Source organism: Notamacropus eugenii, chromosome 4, assembly GCF_028372415.1.
Source record: "Notamacropus eugenii isolate mMacEug1 chromosome 4, mMacEug1.pri_v2, whole genome shotgun sequence".
NCBI classification, from domain to species: Eukaryota; Metazoa; Chordata; class Mammalia; order Diprotodontia; family Macropodidae; genus Notamacropus; species Notamacropus eugenii.
Window position 1 is genome coordinate 427884622 of NC_092875.1, and position 7270 is coordinate 427891891.

General features: G+C 40.8%; 1 pseudogene across 1 annotated transcript; it reads left to right on the plus strand.

Moving 5' to 3' along the window:
* Nucleotides 1-400: 400 nt before the first annotated feature.
* LOC140501858 (B-cell receptor-associated protein 31 pseudogene) lies at nucleotides 401-2739 on the plus strand (annotated as a pseudogene). The gene has a single exon (XR_011966394.1). The product of XR_011966394.1 is annotated as a B-cell receptor-associated protein 31 pseudogene (transcript).
* The last annotated feature ends 4531 nt before the right edge of the window (nucleotides 2740-7270 follow it).

Consider the following 7270-nt stretch of genomic DNA (forward strand, 5'->3'; position numbering starts at 1 on the left):
CTTTGATCATTGTGCCAGGTAGTCTATTGTTCCATTCTGGTTCCTTTGCTCAGGGCACTGAGTAGTATTCTGACTTTCTTTTTACTTTCCCAATCAGTGTACTGAGTGATTTTTTTGTCCACCTTGTGACATCCACAATCAAGGTGATGTTAGTCCTATATTCCCCACAGGAATTTCTCTGGTCATGGCACTGCTGTTTTTCTTTTTTCCACTCAAATCCCCATACCCCCTGGACTTTCTTTGATCAGAGTAGCTGATGATTTCTGTACCACCTAGACCTTCCTCAGTCATGGCACTGGTATGCTGTCTTGGTTTGTAATTCATTTCCATATACTCATCTTTTTTTCTGTGGCAGGATGACTCCTCCTGTCCACAACTTCTGGTTGTTGTGGGTGTTTTTTTTTTTTTTTTTAATTGTTGGACAGGAGTGTAATAAGTAACAATAGAGTGTAAACTACCACATAGGCATCTTCACCAGAGATCTCTTTCACGTTGTAATCAAAGTAGATACAAATATTACAATTTGGAATGTTACTGTGGGAGTAGGATATTAATGAATTCGCTGGTATTCCTCATTATGGGTGCGTTTGCTCCTATTTCTCTGGCAATACAATATAAAAGGACTGGTAATACAATAGTCTATGCCACTCAGGTCTTACATGGCCCTTTTCTATCAAAGAATGATTTCTGTTCAGTTTATTCCTCTTGTAACAGGAATCTGAAATGATCCACTAAATAGAGATCCTTAATGTTAAGACCAAATCAAGCGGGGGAAAAGAAATCTGATAGACTTGATTCACTTGGCAATTAACTAAACAAGTGAATTAGAAAACCCTCCTTGAGGGTGCTAGCGCTGGTACAATTGCTGGCTCCGCTAGGGCAGGGGCAGAAGAGCCCAAGGCATGGGCCTGGGCCTGGTCCGGGGGGCCCCGTGGGGGCGGCGTGGCCAAGCACTGGAAGACCGGGGGTAGATCTTGTGCACCCTTCAGGCTGTCACGGCCAGGTGCTGCAGGGAAGTTGCTAGGGAGAGACGCGCGGACGAGAGCACCTGCGTGGCGCCCTCCTGGAAGGGTGAGTGGGCACGCGATCTTCTAGCAGAGGCCGCTGGGAAGGTTGCCCGGGCAACGAGGGCCCTGCGGGCAGGCCCCTTAGGCCGTGTCCTAGGGAACCGGAGGTGCAACAGGGCATCCACTGAGGTGGTTGCCCCAACAACCAGCCAGGTCAACACCAGCTAGTGACTAAGAATGAGCCTCCAGTGGACGGCGGTTGCTACCTTCCTCTATGCAGAGGTCTTTCTTGTGCTGCTGCTCTGCATTCCTTTCATTTCTCCCAAAAGATGGCAGAAGATCTTTAAGTCCCGCTTGGTGCAACTGGTGGTGAGCTATGGCAACACCTTCTTCGTGGTTCTCATTGTGATCCTGGTGCTGCTTCTCATGGATGCTGTGCAGGAGATCAGGAGGTACGACGGCGTGACAGAGAAGGTGAACTTGCAGAATAACCCTGGGGCCGTGGAGCACTTCCACATGAAGCTGTTCCGAGCCCAGAGGAACGTCCACATCGCTGGCTTCTCTCTGCTGCTGTCCTTCCTGCTCAGACGCCTGGTGACCCTTATCTCCCAGCAGGCCACCCTGCTGGCCTCCAATGAAGCCTTCAAAAAACAGGCTGAGGGCGCCAGCGAAGCCGCCAAGAAATACTTACAAGAAAATGACAAACTGAAGAAGGAAGCTGGCACTAACGGTGGTAAATTGGACCTGAACGATGATGTGCTAGTGGAGAACAAAAACCGGAAGACCAATCTCAAGAAACTCACAGAGGAGCTGGCCATGAGCAAGCGAAACCTGGAGAGAGCAGAAAACGACGCCCTGGCCATGCGCAGGCAGTCAGAAGGGCTGACCAAAGAGTATGACCGTCTGCTGGAGGAGCATACTCGCCTCCAGGCTGTGGTGGACGGGCCGACAGACAAGAAAGAGGAGTGAGGGCCTTGGCTCCCTTCCTCTTTCCATTCTCTTCCTCCTTCTATCAATCGCTTCCATTCCTCCCCATCACAAACAGCTGCTTCTCTGTGGGTCACTTTGGAAAAGGGGAACACAAAGAATGCTCCCTGCCCCATCCAACCCTCACTTTCTTGTTATTGGGTCCCATGCCTTCCGCAGGCTCCATATACCCCACTGCTGACCCAACTGCTTTGGGCTTTCACTTTTGCTTAGCTTGTAAATAAACTTTGACCAACTTTGACCACTGAACCAACTCTCTCCCTTCCCCTCCCACTCCCTTCTCCTGCCCCTCCCACCGCTTGCCACCCTGAATCTAGAGGGCAACCCAGTAATTGGAGATGGGGGCAGAAGAATGCCTAGATATAGTGGTTGCAAGCTTGGACCCCTTCTCATTTAGTCTCTCCTTGCCCTCCCCCTCTCCCCCATCCACTTTCTCTTCTTATTCTTCCTGAGGAGGGGGCACCCGAGATTTGGTTCATGATTTGGAGTGGTGGCTGTTTTTACCATGAAGAGCCCTCTGCTTTTTTTAGTGGGGTGAGGAATCTTGTGTTCTCTCCAGTGTGGATACTTCTGGGCTTGGTTTAGGAATAGTTCCCAGTTTCTTTTGGAGAAATAAAGTTTGTTAATCAAAGACCGGGGAAAAAAAACAAAACCCTCCTTTCTCCAAGCATCCAATTAATGTCATCTAACAACTGAAAATACTAAAATCCATGCTGTATAGAATAAAATCAATTCCTTGCCTTCACTGTACTTCTGCTGATTTTTAAAAATCTCTCATACAAGCCTTTGTCTGAAAGTTTTCATACAGGTAGATGCTGAAACAATTCTAATGACTGGTAGATCTAAGGGAAGTAGCATGAAGTATAGGAATTGGTGCCTTATCCTACTTAAATAATGAACAGATGGGGTAGGACTTGAGTTAGGTGTGACATTAAATTTCAGAGTTTATCAGGCTCTCTAGAAATGGAAATTTTATTCCAGGATTGATCAAGCCCTAACCTTTAACGCAAAATTTTCATTGACCTCCAGAACATGCCATTTGAGTCATTTATACAGATAATTAATTGGAGCAATAATTGCTGTCAAATTTCTCAACATTATTAATTTTAGTAAGTACATCACAATAAAGTGGAGTTTTCCACAAACTGCAACTTTTTAAAAAGTAAACTCAGAAATAATTATAAAATGATCATTTGTAATTTCATTCAATTTAAATTCAATTGCCTATATATTTTTTACTTCTCTAATTTTAAGAGAAGTAATAACAATGTATAAATACTTAGCTAGGATAAAGAACAGCTGAAGTTAACATAAGCACAGAAAGTAGAGGCAGTTTATACTTAGAAAATATAGAAAAACAAAGTAAAAAGCCTAAGTACAGGAACTTTGATCCGTTATATTTATCAGAGGAATTCTCCAGTACATTGATGATGAAAAGGCAAGATTGTGTTTGTTCTATATTAATGATTTAGCTTTAAATAGCACAAAACTCAACAACTTGAAGTATCATGAAAGTATATATGGAGAATACTGGCTGTCCCAACAATCTTAGAGCAGTTTTAAGTTGTTAAAATTTAATAAATACTAAGATTTCTGGGATACATTGTACATTGGTAAGATAAGGCAAGTTTTTACAGAAAAAGATTATATTTTTAATAAAACAAACTTTTTTTTTCAAAAACCATGTATCTGACATCAAAACAGTAGCTTGCATCATGGAAGATTGCTTACAGAATTATTAGATTAAAATTTTAGATAGAAGAAACATTGGTACTAAATATATCTGTTTATGTGGTTTATATGATTTATGGGAAATCATAAGCAAAAGAGCTTCCGCAGGTTCTGCTTGTAGATAATACAATGGGACAGAGTACTGTCCATAAATCTAAAGACCTTTGTGATCACTTGAGAAACTAAAAGCTTCTATTTTGTATTGTAAGTGAAATAAGAAAAACATATAAAGATCCCCATTTGATTACATTTGTGTGATACTTTATTGAAACTGATATTAGAGAACATTTTTTTATCTTGCAAACATTGATAACAGTGCCCCACTGACTCAGTATCAATATAATTAACAAATTTTTTTTCTTTTTCATTTTTAACACAGTTCATATCACATAACATAATTCCAACTTTTGGTCAGGTGGTATTTCTTTTAAAGCATTTACAATATAGATCACAAACAGATTTTTTTTAAACATTAACCAGCTGAGGCACAAATAATAACTATGTATGCTAACTTCACAAGCCCTTGACCTAATTGTCTCCACACTATTACTAAGAATTAAAGGACCCTAACTTATTGTGGTTGGTCTAAAGTCCTAAGTCTAATAGCTTAATTTTAGACTTGATCTCAGATGTTCCCCTACCAACAATCTATAATTGAACAGATCTGATATTAAGCTTACAAACCTTTTGACTATAGGAAATTGCCACTAAGAGTAGAGACATAGCAGGGAAACAATATCTCCCCAAATTCATATCAATTCCAGGCAGAAGTAGATTGTCAACTTTCATTCAGTGAGGCTTAGAGTCTGCCAGGTGTCAGTGGGGAAATTGAGTCAGGAGAATCCTACCTCAGCCCAAACTGAACAGCCATTCTCCCACCCTTCCCATGAGGTCAGCTTTTTCAGTTCATACTAGCATCTCACAGGCTTACTGGCATCATGGATTGGAGGCTCAGACAGCCTTTGTTGCTATCCATACCTAGGGTTAGACTCAGAAGAACAGTCACTTAATAGTCCTGTGGCATCTTAAAATAGCAAGTTCCAATAACCAGGTTTCAGATATGACTATAATTCCTCATTGGCTAAGGAACGTCTTTTGAGGCAAGTCTTAAGTGGCTTACATGCCTTTCTATACCTGTTCTAGTTCCTGCTTAAATAACAATCATAAAATCAGATTTACCATTAAAACCTTAACTTTTCCATCAATGCCAAATTTTACCCGAAGTTAACTGCCTCTAGGAGACTTAGACTAAAATTCCTTTCCCCAAAATAAAGATATCTCTGATTTAGTCTCAGTAATTAATTCAGTCAATTGTTTTACTACTAATTGCTTTTACATCACTTTGTAACATGTGCAATTTTTCTCCCCATCTCTCCCCTCCCCCCACCCCCTAATACCTTGCATTCTGATTACCCCTTCTCTCAATGAACCCTCCCTTCTATCACACCCCACCCTTCCCTTATCCCCATCTTCTCTCTTTTCTTGTAGGGCAAGATAAATTTCTATACCCCAGTACCTATGTTTCTTATTTTCCAGTTATATACAATAATAATTCTCAACATTTGTTTCTAATACTTTGAATTCCACCTTCTGTCCCTCTCTCCCTCCCTACCCATCCCCACTGAGAAGGCAAGCAATTCAATACAGGCTATATATGTGTCCTTTTGCAAAAGACTTCCATAATAATCATGTTGTGTAATACTAACTATATTTCCCTCTATCCTACTCTATCCCCCCTTATTTTTTTATTCCCTCATTTGACCTTGTCCCTTCCCAAAAGTGTTTATTTCTAGTTACTCCCTTCTCCCATTTGCCCTCCCTTCTATCATTCCCCTTACCCAACTTGTCCCCTCCTCCCATACTTTCCTATAGTAAGATAGATTTTCATATCAAATTTAATGAGCATGTTATTCCCTCCTTAAGCCATATGTGGAGAGAGTAGCTTCACTTTTCCCCTTTCCCCTTCTCCCTTTTCTCCTCCATTGAACAAGATTTTTCTTTATCTCTTTTATGAGTTATAGCCTGTCCCATTTCATTTCTCCCTTTCTCCTCCCAGTATTTTCCTCCTTCACCCCTTAATTTTTATTTTATATCATTTTTTTGTGGATATCATCTCTTCTGACTCAACACAGCCTGTATTCTATGTCTATGTGTGTGTCTGTGTGTGTGTATGAGTGTGTTTATGTACAATCCCTCCACCTACCCAAATACTGAGAAAAGTCTCAAGAGTTAGAAATATTTTCTTTCCATGTAATTATGTAAACAGTTTAGCTTTAGAAAGGCTTTTATGATTACTCTTTCCTGTTTACCTTTTCAAGCTTCTCTTGATTCTTGTGTTTGAAAGTCACATTTTCTATATAGTTCTGGTCTTTTCAACATGAATGCTTGAAAGTCCTCTATATCATTGAATGACCATTTATTCCCTTGAAGTATTATACTCAGTTTTGCTGGGTAGGTGATTCTTGGTTTTAATCCCAGTTCGTTTGACTTCTGGAATATCCTATTCCAAGCCCTTTGATCCCTTAATGTTGAAGTTGCCAGATCCTGTGTTATCCTGATTGTATATCCACAATACTCAAATTGTTTCTTTCTAGCTGCTTGCAATATTTTCTCCTTGACCTTGAACTCTGAAATTTGGCCACAATATTCCTAGGAGTTTCTCTCTTCAGGTCTCTTTTAGGAGGTGATTGGTGGATCCTTTCAATATTTCTTTTGCCCTCTGGTTCTAGAATATCAGGACAGTTTTCCTTGATAATTTCATGGAAGATAATGTCTAGGCTCTTTTTTTGATCATGGCTTTCAGGTAGTCCCATAATTTTTAAATTGTCTCTCCTGGATCTGTTTTTCCAGGTCAGTTGTTTTTCTAATGAGGTATTTCACATTATCTTCTATTTTTCAAACTTTTGGTTTTGTTTTCTAACTGCTTGGTTTATCTCACAGTCATACATTTCCCTGAACTCAATTCTCTCTTTCAGAGAACTATTTTGTTCAGTGAGCTTTTGAACCTTCTCCTCCATTTAGCTAATTCTGCTTTTTAATGCCTCCTTCTCCTCATTGCCTTTTTGGACCTCTTTTCCCAATTGAGTTAGCCTCTTTTTAAAGATGTTATTTTCCTTAGCATTTTTTTGGTTCTCCTTTAGTAAGCTGCTAACTTGCTTTTCAAGCTCTTCTATTGCCTGACATCAGTTTAAGTTCACTTTGGAGGCCCTGGAGGCAGGGGTCTTAACTTCCTATGATAGTAAGCCTTGTTCTTCCTTATCTGAAAGGATGGGAGGAGACACCTGTTCACCAAGAAAGTAACCTTCTATGGTCTTATTTTTTTTCCTTTTTTGGGGCATTTTCCCAGTCAGTTACTTGACTTCTGAATCCTTGTCAAGAGATTAGACTCAGCTGCTCAGTTCCCCTGGGCTTTGGGTGGAGGCGGGGCCATCACTCAGGGCTGGGGTTTAGATTAGCTGTCAGAGGCTTTAAGCTGAGCTGCCTAAACAATGGACCCAGGTTTCTTCCAGGCCTCTGTAGCTGCCTACAGTCTGCTGCTGTGGCCC